This window comes from Ictalurus furcatus, chromosome 3 (genome assembly GCF_023375685.1).
Source record: "Ictalurus furcatus strain D&B chromosome 3, Billie_1.0, whole genome shotgun sequence".
Lineage (NCBI taxonomy): Eukaryota > Metazoa > Chordata > Actinopteri > Siluriformes > Ictaluridae > Ictalurus > Ictalurus furcatus.
This window is the reverse complement of record NC_071257.1, coordinates 4,748,615-4,764,599: the sequence shown is the minus strand read 5'-3', so window position 1 is coordinate 4,764,599 and position 15,985 is coordinate 4,748,615. Positions and strand designations below refer to the sequence as shown.

The 15,985-nt window shown below is 42.0% G+C and overlaps 1 protein-coding gene across 3 annotated transcripts in view; it reads left to right on the top strand.

Moving 5' to 3' along the window:
- Positions 1–15,985, top strand: part of macrod2 (mono-ADP ribosylhydrolase 2) — a 608,780-nt gene that overhangs the window by 111,539 nt on the left and 481,256 nt on the right. The gene's annotated exons all lie outside the window — the stretch shown is intronic.

The following is a 15,985-nucleotide window of genomic DNA, read 5'->3' as shown; positions in this document are numbered from 1 at the left end:
CGTTCCTGATTGGCCAGCCAGTTGAGCTTCCTTATCCTTTTGTGATAGATCTGATTAACCACAATTTTGTTGGAGTGAAATATTCTGTACGTAGAGCAGCATGGGCAATGTTAGACTATTTTAATACTAAATATGGTTACAGATTCATCTGACGATTCAGTTTCTTCTATTGTCAGACATGTACTAGTTAGAACACAGGGTGAATATGTTCAGGAAATAAATTGATTTGGACAGTGTTATCAGACACCCAATGTTTGATTAGTCACCGAGTCACATGTTCGCTGCACTAAGACGAAATCAATGCTACTTCCGGATTTGAATCAGGAGTCATCGAGTCATTAAAGGTAACGAATCGCATATCTATCTATCTGGCTGAAATCTCTCAATCCTGAATGTGGTGATAAGCAGACAGGAACCATTAGAAAGCTGTGGAATGTGTACATATGATGATGATGATTTGTGTGTCGGCGTGCAGGCGATATTTCAGCTGGATAGGCGAGACAGAATGTAGATGTGTGTTTGCGCATATGTGTGAAGGTGTCGTGACTCTGTACAGAGCACCATATTGAGCACGCTGCTGTTAACACGGTGTTACAGCGTTGTTGTCGTGATGGCACCATTGTTTGCGACAGCCTTTGACATCCCCGCTCGCAGGATGTCCCTTTTCTTTCTCTCTCTATTTTAACGCACGTCCCATATGTTGAGGCTTGACTGCTTTTCTCCCTGGAGATCGGATGAGTGAGAAGAAAGTGACTTCCTGTTGTCTTGGGCCTAAAAACTTTAAACCAGGTTCCCTGTCAGGGTTCTGAGCCTCATGTATTTGTGCTGAATCCTCTCTGCTGGTTCCTATTGTCCCGCCTGCTTGTTGTTCTAAGTCTTCCCTTGTCTTTAGCAGGGTTTTGATGATGGGGATGGGGGGTAAGCAGCTGACTTGTCAACTGCGAGGAGACCTGTGGACCTCCTGTAGATTAATGAGCTCTGAAAACAATGGCCTCTGATCAGATTAGGGGGGAAAAAAATCCCCACTCCCTTCCCTTACCTCAGTCTTTTAGCCTTATCAGCACCAAGAGAGATTAAAAAAAAAAAACCCCCAAAGATGCCATCGGTATACAATGGCTTCCCTAGTAATGCTATTCCACTTCTGCGTAGCTCGCTGGAGCACCTCGCTCTCCACCCTGTAATTGGTTTACTGTTTCACTCCTAAATCTGTAATTATCTCACTCACCGTATCCTCACATCCTAAAGGTATAGCCGCCTTATCCGCCTTGAAGAATGGCGTCTATTTCGTCTCATCATTAGAATTTTTAAAAGAGCGAAAGGACCGTGGTTGAAGGGGTTTCTGCTTCTTTAAATAGCTCGCACACCCTGGATGCCTCGAGTCTATTGCTATGATGGAAACATCAGATATTTTCTTATCTGCTGTAACTGGATTTTTATTAGTTGTTATAAAAGGAAGTTTTGCTTGTGCTCTTAGTTGGCCTCCTCAGAGAAAAAACGATGATTAACGCTATCAAATGCCTGCGGTTATAAGCGCACACATGGGAACGATAGATCGGGTCGATAAAGGAGTGTTTGTCCACGAGGATCTGATTAGTCCAGCTCATCTGGCTTTGTTTCAGTAAGTGGGGTCATCTGCCAAATTTGCGATACAAAGAGACTGGTGTGAGTGTTTTTTAAAGTTGGTTTGGGTTTGTTTTATCTGTTAGTCCAGGAGGAAGGAAATGGCTGGGAAAATGCTAATAAGCATAGCATCCTAACAACTTTTTTTTATTTATTTATTTTTTCGTCTTAAATAAATACAATTTAGACAAGTTCTGTTCACTTTCATTCGGTTCTTAACTTCAGTAATTAAATGCAAATAAAGTGAAACTGTTGTTCGCAGCTGTTTATAACAGCTTTCATCATTAAGGCTACATACACAAACACACCCAAACAAATGCTTAAAGCCACAGTATTTTACATTAACACATCAACACATCTGCCGTGAATCAGCGTGGTGGAAAAGCGCGTGCTGGAAACCATGTGGTCATTTAACAAAAGTTACGTTTTATATATAATCAGTCCTTCCATTTAGGTCTTTATAGAGATCACTGAAAAGACCAAGCAAAAAGACATGACTAGCCAGCTGTAAAAATAAATAAATAAATAAATAAAGTTAAATGTCAAAGCATCCATCTCTATTATGAGCTGTTCTGGCATTTTTTTTTTTTTGTTTGTTTCATTTTACATCATTATGTACAAGTGGAAACATACCGTGGGCTTGTGTAAAAGCTCCGAGGTGGATAATTTTTCAAATCACAAGCGAACAATTACCGCTGAAACATTAACGGCTAGGTGCAAGTTAAGGCACGGCCCAGAGTGCGGTCCTCATCGTCACTTATTCAGGTATCCGATGAGGAAAAGGCTGATTTATCAACTCGCCTCCCGTCGTCTGCTTTTACTCAACGGAGCGGGCAACTCGGCCCTTTGAAAACACAAAGGGGTGAAATTCGAAGCCGTCTCTCCGGATCAGAGGTGTTTTTCCTAACGCCTCAGAAGCATCTAAGTGCTGTGAAGGTGCCCAGTCCTGACACCATGCCCAGAAATCCTTCCGACGCAGAGTATCGGATGATGCTCGTGTCTTTGTCGAGCTTCTGCTCAAAGCAAAAATGGCGAGAAGGGGGTTGTTGATGGGGTGGAAATGAGAGAAGTTCCATCAACACGAAGTCGTGTTTATAGTCCTCTTCCTCTGTTAGCGACTGTCAGTTGTGTTGAGGGCTTGGAGTTTTTTTTTTGCCACCTTTTAGAAGAGCGGAGGATTGATGGTTAATCCATTTTCCTCTGGGGATCAGGGTGAAGAGAAGTTGTAGCTGCCACCTCTGATTGGCGTAATGTCAGCAAGATGACTTTTTTTGTTTTGTTTTGTTTTTTTACATTTTTTATACAAGAGTCAAGTTCATCCTTAAAACCGGGCGCCATTTGGAAAGCCCGTGTCTTTTGACGCATATTAAGAATGATCCAGCGCTATAGGGAACGGTTATCGACGATGCATCCGGACATGGTTTATATTCTCGGCGTGATCTGAAACAGGCTCCTGAAAGTGATCCCTATGAAGATGCACGACTTGTAAATGTAAAATCGTTCATTTTTCTAGTCCTCGTGGGCCGATTATGATATCACTGCGGGATAAGATTCAATCCTCCGCCATTAGCGTGGTCTGCCGCTGAGAAATGGAGGCTAGCGCTAACTCTGTGCTCAAAGAGAAGGTCAGGCTAATAATGTGAAGATGGCGCTTCTGACTGCATGTATATTGTGGGAATTACAGGCGTGCTGAGATAAAAAGAAGTCTTAATGTTTTTTAGAAAGTCCTCGCCTGTGAGTGTGTGCGCAAGTAAATGCGAATGTGTGTGTGTGGCTTGCTAGCTCTCCTGGAGGCATCATTCGTTTTCTGCCATCCTGTTGTTTTTGCTGAGCTCCCCGCAGTATTTTACATGTCTTAGCCTTGGTATGAAGAAAGGCCCATTACCATCTGAGGCACAGCACTGCCTTCTAAACCCCACCCGTCACTACGAGATAGATGGATGGTGCGGATACATGCAGTGCTCTTTTAAAGAGGAGAGAAGGATGGTAGTTCTGGTGTTGAGGGGGAGAATAGAAGAGGAGTGAGCCACCATGGTTTCGGCATTGATTTATTCATCTCCAAGTCTCTACTCGTTTCCTCTGTACTGCTGACTCAGCGCTTGTACTCCTCCCTGTGACATTAACCCGGAGTTTGCATGAGAAAAGGGAAGGAAAGCTTGAGCGTGCGTCTCCTTCTAAACTGTACGGACAAACAAAAGCAGCGACACCCTCGGAATACGGATAATGTGTTCAAAATACGGATGCAAATACAGCTAGGAATAGGAGGCGTCCTTTTTTTTTTTTTTACTTTCATGTAGCAAGTGGTCAGATTTAGACAGACATGGTTCATGTTCTGAAGGAGCGCGGCCCGTCTGTTCATTCTTAGTAACTGCCTGGTCTGAGTCGTGTTGATTGATTGATTTACGTTAGGTTATTATTATTATTATTATTATTATTATTATTATTTTTATTTTTATTTTTTGAGAAACATAGAAATTCTATCGTAGGCAAGTAGAAACAAAAATAATAACTACACAAGTAGGACTCCTCTCTAGTTGAGAGGAGTCGTATACTCCAGTGATGTAGCTGAGGTTTAAGCCACACCCATTTTGGATTTAAATCCCAGTACAGACGAGGGTATTTGGAGCACTATATATATATATATATTAGTGTCTATATGTCTTTACTGCTCCAAATACCCTCATCTGTACTGGGATTTAAATCCAAAATGGGTGCATATGTCTATATACTCAGTGAGTTTAAAAAAAGCTTGAGGAAGGGGGAGGAAGGGGGTGGGGGGGATTTGCATGATATCATGCACGAGTGATGATTAAAACATTTAAAATAAATCTTTAGATAAACCTTTGTTTACAACCATTAATGCCAAGCACCTGGAATGAAATGAGAAACCTTGGGGACAAATCTATCCATCCATCCGTCCATTTTCTATACCACGTACCCTTCAGGGTCGTGTGGAACCTGGAGCGTATCCCAGGGATCATCGGGCACAAGGCGGGGTACACCGTGGATATGGTGCCAATCCATCACAGGGCACGCTCACACACCCATTCATACACTTTGGACATGCCGATCAACCGGAGTACCCAGAGGAAACCCCCGCAGCACAGGGAAAACATGCAAACTCCGCGCACACACACAGGGAAGCAGCGGGAATCGAGCCCCCAACCCTGGCATTGTGACTTGCTAACCACCAAGTCACCGTCCGCCCAGCTTGGGGACAAATATGTAGTAAAAGCATTGCATTAAATATCCTAGTTATTCAAGTTACATTTTTTCTCTTTTCAAACTAACCTCTGTCTGTCTGCTGCATATGGTGTGTGTGTGTGTGATTACAATGGGCAAGTCCTGACACAATACATTCAAATTTCTCTCAAAACCCACTTACGTTAGAGGTCTTAAGTTGAATCCCACCAATAAACATTTATACAGAACACATTTTTTTAAAATGCAGTTTGACGTACTTACAAAGGTGTTTATTTGTAAAAGAAGTTCTAGATCTGTAGAACTTGTCCTTTCATCATTAATGTTGTATTAAAAGCATAATCGTGTGGGCTTGAAGGAGAACGGATAACTCTAAACCTTTTAGAAGGTATGTAAATAGCTGGAATTCCAGTTTTTTTTTTTTTTTTTTGTTACTGCATTGCTCTAAAGTTGAATAAAACACTTTAAAAACAGCTTTGGTAAGATTTTCTTTCTCAAGACTTTTCCTGTTAGTGTTATATAGTTTATTTTGTGTAGTTGCATATTTTCAACTACTGCTCTTAGACTTGTATTATAAACGAGTAAAAACGTCAAAAAACCCGACAGGGTCGCAAAGTGAGCGTGTTCTCTTGTGTTTGTGATTGGTTGGAGTGAATAATGGTCTGTTCCAAGCGAGTGTGTGTGTGTGTGTGCGTGTGTGAGCTAGCAGGTGACAAACAGCCTTCAGCGTGACAGAGCTCGGAATGCCTTCACAGACGTTGCTGATTTAAAATGGAAATGTCTCTCACCTTGACACGTACAGTGGGCCAATTACAAACGCCTGGCCGACTGACTTGAATGGCAGATGGTTCACACCCATTGTCCGTGCGAGTGTGTGGCTATTGTGAGCTTTCTACTTTGTTTTTTTTTCGGAAGGATTTCAGCAACTCGATCACATTCCGCCGCCTAACCCCGGCCTTCTGAAGTCGTAGGCTGCTTTGTCTAACCGTGACCTTGTGCTTCACAGAAGAATGGCATGGTTTACAGGGGAAATGACACCCACTTGGGTAATAAAAGCAGGTTTAAGGGTTTTTCCAGTTGTCAGATATTTAACTGTTTGGAATGTGGAGTATGATTTCTGGAAATCTTAACGCCACAATGCCGACATGAGCGTTTAACTTTACAACGTTTGGAAAATGAAAGTGTGTGAAAGGAACCGAACAGGGCTGGCCCAGCAGTCGGGTTTGTTCGTGAATGTTGCGTTGGCGTGGGATGGACTTTTATTTTAAACAAAATAGTCCATCTCAAGCTTCTCCAGTATCCCAAGAGTATTCTGAATACCTAGTTTGTCAGGTCATAGACGCATACCATACATCCGAGAGGAGACGAAACTCTTACAGGAGGCTTGACTTAACCCTTATAGGATTAGTGCTTGGCTAAAAGGAAAATGTCTACGCAGACCGCCGGGGTCTCTAAAAGACATTGCCAAGAGATGGACCCGATCGAGGCAGAGGTCTGAGCAAGCCTCGACTCGACAAAGAAGTCGGTCGAAGCTATGCGTCAAAACATGGAAGTCTTAACTTGATGGCACAACATCAGAGAGGCAGAAAACTGTTCTCTGCTCGTGTTTGCACATTTCATATCCTCTCGTCCTCTCCGTTCCTTGAAAAGAAATATGAACCCGTTATATTTTATTAGTTGTTTTCTCTCACATAACTTTTGCCCTCTGAGCGGACGAATGCATACTTGCTATATTCTCAGGGTTTTAAAAGCAAATAGCTTGGCGAATATGTATTCTCTCAGCGTTCCCTCTTGTGATGTTTGATCCCTCAGTGATTGGTCGGGATAGACCATGTTAACTCGCAAGGGCTTTTCAGTACTTAGAAATGGTTACCCTCTTGAGCTCTGACATTTCTTTACTTGCCAGTGTTTCGAACAGTGCTCTTGAACAAACCTTTAAGAGAATGATGGGATAGTCTTATCACAAACGTTTGGGCGATGACCGTATCTTTCTCGGCTTATTGTCGTCACAGCGTTCAAAAGTTTGTTTTCCTCTCGGACTGATTGAAAATCACTGAACGCACGCTGACCGATCAGATTGTAGCCTGCGAGATTGCTGTTTGAGACCATCTAATTATAAAATATACATTAGGTGGTTGGTAGATGGAGCATGTGGGACCAAGTTCAGAACGCGCTAAGCAGAAGTAGAGCATGAGGATGAACCAGGGGATGACTGCATTAACACAACTCTCTTTGCACACGGACCCTCCATACATGCACCTTTCACCTAACAGACAGGCTGTTTACCAAAATGCCTATCTAACCAAGCATAAACTTTCAAATTGAGACTTTGTCTAAATCTCTGAAACTAACTGAAGTACAACTAGCTTTGTAGGAATAAGCCCGCCCCCCTTTCTGTAATCTTCATTATTCTAGGTACTAATATAGAGCCTGCGCCTTTTCATTAAAGCAGACGATGACGATAGACCAAAAGTTTGTCTCAGCTGTGTGTCTTTAGCATAGCTCTGGAAGTTAATACCATGTATTCCATGGTACCAAAAGAGCCTTGTGGAACACCAAAACTTGATTTTTGTATGCATAGAGAAGTGAGCATTTGTCTTAGCTCCGACAGAATTTTCTAGTCTTGTCTAGAAGAATATCGGGATCTGTGTTATGAAAAGCCGTACTGAGATCAAGTTATTGCAAGCAAGGAGACGCATCCCAGATCGGAGACCAACAGTGGGTTATTTAATACTTCTCCCAGTGCAGTTTCCGTACTGTAATGATGTCTAAAACCTTTTCAGAAAGATTTCATGTATGTGATTTCAGTCCGAGTATGAGCTCTGCTGTTAAGCCACCATCTTTTCTAGGTTCTTGGAAATAAAGGGAAGGTTTGCATTTGGTATATAGTTTGATAGCTGACAATGGAGGAGGTTTTGCATGTACTCGAGCAGTAGAGTAACAGGTGAGTAGTCAGGCTAACCGAGCCAGGATGAATTGTAAGGAATTTTAGCCAGCTGTTTGCTTGCTGTAATAACTTTTTTTTTAACCATATGCCCTATTCTGAATCACCCCGGATGCAGGTGTCTCGTTGGCGCCGTTGTACCCCCTCCCCCCCCGAAGCAATTGGGATCGATGTGCCTCGTTTCTCGGTTGTTGATGTTAATTCGAGACGTGGTATCACCCGTGTGACGGGAGCACAGGTTTTATGGATATTATGTCTAAGCAGGGATTGCCAGAGGCAGCTGTGCATGTGCGTTTGCATGCTTATCCCATCATTTCTCTCCCATTATTTAATCACAGGCCTCAGTCAGAGCAGGTTGGGGAAGGCACACCTCTCCCTCTCTTTCTCAGTCTGGATCTTCGCTGACGGACATCACAGTGCTAGATTTCACGCCTGCAGTGTCTCTGCTGTGAAGTGGGTGAGATCAGAGGAGTGGATGAGAACAGGAAAGTGACGCTCCACAGTGGATGAGGATTTAATCAGCTGAAGCTTCTATTGGAGGTTGTGGGAATGAGACTTTAAAAAAAAAAAAAAAAAAAAAAAAAATCCATTATTTGAGACACCAGGTGCAAGCCACACCTGCAATAGAACGTCTGTCTCTGGTTAATTGGAGTGCATTATCCTCACTAATGAATATTCTCTTCTTGGCTCAAAGTGGAGCATTACTGCAATCCCAGGAAGGCCCAAGAGAGCCAGCCTCCCTCTCTCTTTCACTCCTCTCTCAACCCTTCTTGACTGCATTATCACAAGTGCTTATTATTGATTGCCTGAACAGTCATAAATTGCATCCTGTTTGTGAGGGGGAAGAGGTTGATAGATGGTTGCACTTCATATTTGTCTTTTGGCTGCATGTATATTGTCTTCGAAATGCCATTCAGAATATTTTAAGCAGAGACGTACAAATGTAGCTGTGATGAGGCTTGGAAGGGATTGCCAAATGTATAATCAGTGGTTTTGGCAGTAGGTAGCAGAAGCTAGCTGCTTTCTGTATCAAATTCCCTACAAATACAGTCCAGTGAGTGTTCTCTCCAAAGCCACACCCCTAAAAGACATGCCTAAGTTAAGATTCTTGAGCGATAACACAAGATGGGGGTGCTCTCTGAAGTCATTACAGACGAGTAGTGACTTCAAATCGATTTGCTTGGATGTCGGTGGTCCACATATTATTTAGCTTTTTTTTGGTTTTTTTTTCCCCTTTCCATTTACAAATCTCGGAGAGCCACAGAGATCAGAGTTTGTTTCCTGATCAGATGATTTATTGAGTCAGAATGTGAGGAGATCTGGGAGGACAAGACTGCAAATAACACCAGAGGACCGTTAGTGTGATGGAGCTTTCAGCCCCAGCTCGGCTACAAAAAATGTTCACCCTTGCACTGACTCATCCTCGCAATCCATATTTAAGAGGCTTATTGGTTCCCATACTGGTTACAAATAGCAACTCGACTGTGAAACCTCAAAACCTTGAAGCCCCGATCAGAAATGCTCCAGCCAATTCCACATTCATCCCAACGAGACCATGGCTGACTAACGGCGAGCATGATAAATGCTGCGCGATTTAATAGGGATATCGTTATTATTCCATAGGCCTTGTTGTTGCATTATTAAAGACCGGTCTGTTGAGGCAGGACGATTTTTTTGATTGAAGCATTAAACAGACGCAACCGCGAGAAAGCACTCTGTCTCCCTGATGGGCAGAAAACTGCTCGTTGAATGATGTAATGATGGATTGTGTGATACAGTGGCTGCTCAGACCTACTGCACTTGTGCTTTCAATATAGAGCTCTTGTGCAGCTCATGTTGGTCCCTTTTTTTTTTTTTTTTTTTTTTTCTTTCCCCTCTGGCTTTCCCATAATCCTAAAAGAGCCAGTTAAAGCCCTGTTTGAACAAGTGACAGGTACATTGGAGGATTATGTTTATTTGCCTGTCAGTCAAAAATGCAAGTGTGCATGCTCATGCATGTCTGTGTGTTTTTGTTTTTTTTTTCCTTTTCTTCTGAGGAAGGATGGTTGCTGAAGATGATTTATGTCTCTGCAAGTCCTTCCAGGGATTTACAATTTTATAATTACATCTCCGAGTTAAACCAGTTCTTCATATTTGCATTTACATTAACACGGAGTCTGCTGAAGTGGTGTACTCGTCATTATTTGGGCAGATGAGTTAAGCCTCACCTTTTGCTCCGTGAACTGACAAACTGGGCTTTCGCTGTTTTTTCCCCAATGGCCGTTAATCTCGCTGGGCGGGTGACGGGACTAGAGCGTACCATTTTGTGACGGCTCTTTTTTATGCCTGCCCTGCTGTAACCCTCTCTCACATAACCCTTACTCAAGATTTGAACATTTTATCTCGTGTTAATTTTCAAACTTTTGCACGGTAACAGCCTGTATCGCGTTACGTTTTCATGGAAACGTCAAAATTATCTTCCGAATATATTTTTCTCTCAGCCCACCAGCCCAGCAGCCCAGCCAGCTCTCCCAATCATACAACAGCTACCAACCGAGGAGCGTAAAAGCGAACACGTGCTTCGTCTTCCTCTGCGTCTTATGGGACTGCTGCATTATTATAGGGACAGCGTTATCCACCGTCTTCTGCATGCATTCAGAGTTCATAGATGCCCACGATTGGCTAGTGTCACTGTGATTGACAGGAGAGAGAGATTACGCCATCCCTCACACCCAGAGAGCTCGGCCAGTGTGGCCCCCTTTGCTCTTGTCCGTAGATGTCCGTGGCATCGTCGGGATCCGCCAACAATAGGGCGAACACTTCTTCTCGTGCCACTCTAGAGCTTTAAGTCTTTTACACTTATTACATTAGAAGAATTTTCTTTTTTTTTTTTTTTTTTTTTTGTGTCGTGAATTGCAATGAGAAATACCAAAGGACATGTTCTTAAGGTTAATAGAATTCACTCCAAGCCGTTCAAACCCCAAAGCATACAATGGCTATGCACAGCAGTGTTGCAACAAGGAATGCAATGTTAGAAACCGATAATAAAGTTGGCTTGTATCTTGGAAAGAGGCTCCAGGAACAAAGATGGCTACCCTGCAGACCTGCTTTGGATATTTTAGTGCTATTCTGATGCAGATTTTTTGAAAAGGCAGTTTAATACCAGTTTATATTTAATACGCTAGCCGCAAGCGTAACGTATTAATGTTTATTTATTTATTTATATTATATTGTTTACTGTTTTTGTTAGTGGTAAAAGGTGAAGTGCATGGAGTACCGAACTGTACTGCACTCCTGTGTTAAAAGAGAACGGAAAAGATATACACACACACACACACATTGTATATAGAATCTCTCTTTCTCTCTAGTCATCTACTACAGTTGACAATGTTATAGCTTTCTCTATTTTCGACATCAGGAAAATGGTGGATGGAGTTCCACTTAATTAACCAGCTGCTTCTGATCTGCATTTATGTTTTGTGTAAACAGAGAGTGGTAGCATGTGAAGTCTGTAAAAAGGGAAAGAAAGCAGGATATGATAAATGAGTTGAGCTGATGACGACTTTTTTTTTTTTTTTTTTTTTAGCTCGGTTATTTGCTCACGCTAAGAAAGATGTGCGTAAAACCTCCTTTCCGAAATGAAACAGGTAATCCCTTCTGTCTCTCTCTCTCTCTCCATTTCTCACCTGCTGTCTCAATTAGTGCACTTAGTACAAACATCATGTGCTCAGGTTTGTCTGTGTTTGCGTGTAGGTTTTGAGTATGACCCGCTCAGATGCTCTTGGCTTTCTTTTTTTTTAACACTCGAGAATCAGGGCCGGGCACCCTGTTCCTCATTAGCTTGTCTGGCTGTTACGCAGAGCTTAACAAGCTATTTGTTTGTGTGGCTTCAGCAGGTGTGTCCCAGGGTTCACAAGCCACGGCGGTGAGATTGGTTTGTGCGACTGTAATTACTAATTTAGCGAAAGTGCAGTGAAAACAAACAGCGGCAGTGGAGGGGAAAGTCGGATTGATGGAAGAAGAGAGAGAGCAAGGGTGAGCGAGAGCCAGCCAGACGACGGCCCTCTAACCTCCTCCTTTCAGCGTCAATACGCCGAAGGTAATTCCTTTTTGAAGCCATAGATTCAGTGCAGGTGATTGAATTTCGCTCCGTGCTGCAAACAACAATCTCGCTAAGTGACGAGCTGCTCGGTGCACCTCGACGCCGGAGAAGTGACATCAGGTGTGAGATTCAGCACGGTCGACATCATTACGTTTGTGTATGTTTACCGTTCCCTCCGTATGCTTCACTTAAGCGCTTATTTTAAATGGGTCCTGAATAGTTTCTGGACGTACTGGGAATGCTCTATACAGTTCTACAGATAATGAGTGGTTTTTGTACTTCGAAGTGCCACTGCTTCTGAGTCAATTAGGAGTTACACTGTGTACCTTTTTTTTTTTTTTTTTTTTTGAGCGCATTGTCCCAGGAACACACAAAATTCTTCCCAAAAAATTGTGGCTTTTTTAAAATGAGAACTATGTAAGAAATAAATCACAATGGCCATGATTTTACAGGAAAATAATCAACAATGTGGTGTGATGTTGCAAGTGCTACTACAAAGTCCAGTATTTTCTACTAACGGCAAACTCGGCAGATTGCCAACCCTCCCTTTACGTCTCTCTCCTTCTGTCGATCCACACATGATTTTACGGAGATGCCAGCGATCCCGACTCTTTCTGCACTCCGGATCTGCGTGATCCATCCTGATGCACTACCTCTGTATGGAGCCCTCATCAACTGGAGGCTACAGCCTGGAGATTGCTGACGACGGTACCGCTTGAAGTACCTTGAAATGGTTTTGGACCTCGTTCTTGCTGCTGTACGGCTTTGGGACTGCGATTACCATATACAGTTTTACACTCGGGTCTCCTTTAGTGAACAGTGGACTAGTTCAACAAACAGACTTCAAGTTAAAACCATAATGAACGCTCTTTAACTTTCACACTATCCGTTGTTACTCAGATGAGGACGGGTTCCCTTCGGAGTCTGGTTCCTCTCAAGGTTTCTTCCTCAGATCATCTTAGGGAGGTTTTCTTCGCCACCGGCTCGCTCAATAGGGATAAATTCACACACTTACTTAAAATCTGTATCCTGTGTTTTTATATATTTCTGTAAAGCTGCTTTGAGACAATGTCCGTTGTAAAAAGCGCTATACAAATAACATTTAATTAGATCCATTTATTAATGATTGACACGGTATGCTTTTTAAACTTTATTTTTTATTTATTTTTTACGTGAAATATTGTGGAATGTCCAGAAAACAAGTTCCTATTTACAGGTATGTTATACAGTAGCAGTCTCTACACTTACAGGAAATTAATCAACAACCCTTGACCCACCAGATTCGAGAATTCAGAAACACCGTCACACTGTAGACTTTGGATAAAGTGTCTAAATGCTTTGTAGGCTTTGAATGAGCAGGCACTTTTCGACATGGTATGCTGTAGGTCTCCTCGCCATGGTGGCCACCATTTTTTAAATCACATGACCGCCAAATCAAAGCAGTGGTGAAGTCGCTGTAGATTGGAGCACTGATTGGCTCGTATTGCTTTCAGTGCGATGGTTTAGTGCAGAAGCTCCATAGAGCGTTGTGTAGATGGATTAAAAAGAAAATCGTCATGGATTGTGGAGCATCGTTGCTGCACATACAGGCAAACACAGCAGGAGAGTCAGAAATGATTGACGTTTAATAGAGGACTTGAACCAAAAGTTGTTTTCTGATAGACAGGTAACTACACAAACTCATTTCTGTTCATTCTGGTTTTTTTTTTTTTTTCTTACTTTGTTGGGTACAATACCGAACTGTCATCAGTCATGGCCACCTTGCACTACTGTGATGTTTTTGTGTTAAAATTAAAACCATGAGCCATATCCTGATAAAGCATCTGACAACAAAATTAAAAGAATTAAAGAAATTTTAATAAAAAAAAATAAATAAAAAAAAATCAGGTGTTCGAGACTGTCGAGTTGCTTTAATTACAGGATATTGTGGAAAATGTACTGTAAACTTTACAGTAATTTACAGGCGTTTTTAGTTGCCAGGAATGTGCTGTAAAAGTCCATTACTAGACTGTATGACATTTGCGGTAAATTAAAACTACTTACTGTAATTTCACAAAAAAAAGAATTACATCAAGTCTGTTTTTTTGCCATAATTTTACATCATTTATGGTTTATTTTACTGGAACTTTACAGCAGTTATCTTATTTTTCTGTAAAAAAACAAAACAAAACAAAAAAAACAACCAAAAAAACTCCAAACAGGTTTTTCTTTGTGAAATTACTGTTACATTACAGTAAAAACCTTTATAATCTAATATTGTATTAATTTACATTACTGTACTGTAAATTTTACGATACTCCAATGTAGTGTGTTGGAGAACTTGGACAACTGTTTCTTTTAGTGATGCAGTACTGTTAAGGTGCAACGCTTGCTGCCTTGTATTGTTAGGGAGATAATACAGTTATTTTTGTAACTAAAGTGAATGCGGTCTGGACTAACGAACAGTTAGCACTGAAGAATAATGATATGGTTAAGTATTGAGAGTAGCAGTATACAGCTCCAGTAAACTACAGTTCAGTGGAAACCCCTCATGCAGACACTAATACATTAGTGCCTTTGCATTTGTACATAATGTCCTTTATCATCTACTGAAGAACGTCTTTGCTGTTTACCCAGAGGCTTCTGGATTATTTGTGGAACATGGCAGATTTTTATCGCCCCGCCGCATCCTTCTTTATTAGAATGAGGTTTGCCCTGCTGAATTTCACACCTCTCCCAGGCTAGCTCGTCCCTCATGTTTATTCAGCAGCGATCGGGGTCGATAAGACGGTGTCTCCTCTCACTCTCACTCTGACGGCCGTCTGCATTTCAGAGAATGAGTTTGTAGCATGTCTCCGAACTTGATTCGGATCAGACGTCTAGGGGGGAAGTTCAGCAAAGAAAAGATGTCACTTTTATTTTTTATTTTTTCTTCCCTGACTCCTGGGGGGTGTTGCGGTTTAAATTTTTAAAAAAATTTTTTATTATTTTTATACAGAATATCACTGTATTGTGACTATTTATTTATTCAAAATCTTTGCACTTCCTTGTATATAGAACAAAAACCTCACATCTTACTCTCTCAGCATTGTGGTGTTTTCTAATGCTTACATATTTTCCACTTTTGTGGCTGAATTTCTGTAAGAGACTTGACAGGTGGTCGACTTGAATAGGAACAGGAACGCTTTAACTAGCCCTTGGTGGAACAAAACACAGCCATGTTTCTCTATAACTGTTGTAACGCACCACACCTTTGGACTTTCAGCTCCATGTCTCTTATTACCAAAATGTCAGCGTTCGCTGCTGCTAAGCGGAGGACGGCTCCCGCTAAAAGTTTTCTTCCTCGTGCAATTTCTAGTTACCTCGTTTTGCTCATCGGCCGCCTGGGCCTTGAACTCTGGAAAGCTGATTTGTGACAGCGGCGTATATAAAAAGAGCTTTACACGTACAACCGAATTGAATTTCCCAGGCAGGATGCTTAGCACCCGACTGTAAGCAAATACATCGCGGTGACGCTGAAATTCCCAGTACAATCCAGTTGTTCAGAGTCAGATATGCTGCTGCTGGGTTAAACAATGGTTGTCTGTCTGGCACGGACTCACCTAATGTGTTGGTTCCTCTGCGTACTAGATGAAGACATGTCAATCAGCACTTCCAGTCTGTACTACTCACCTAGAAATTCTCTACCATGTCTGAACATCAAAGCTTCCAGAAAATATTTAAACACCTTTATTGCAGTCTGAGTTTAGTCAGACATGTGGTAACCTTTAGGATCCCCCCCCCCCCCCCCCAATGCGCACACACATTTAATCTCCACAGCAAAACATTTAAATAACTCTGAGTAGAAGAGTACATAATTAAAACCTCCATTTCGCCGTACCTAATATATAAACAGTGTTGCTTCTTCATTTCTCCGTGCGTTTGCATTTATGTTCGCAATTAAATAGTGGCTTAAAATGACAGGAGGTAAGGAATCACGTGGACTCTAATTGGCGTCCAGGGTGAAATCTCGGCTTGGGTTTGATCCTCGGCATCACGCCCCTTGCGGTCGTAAGGTCAAAGGCCGCTGAGGAGATTAGTGTGGCATGGGTGAGGAGTGTTTAAGCAAGTGGCTTCCATTTTGAAGTCACACAGAGAACAGATTTTAATGGTGCCTCCAG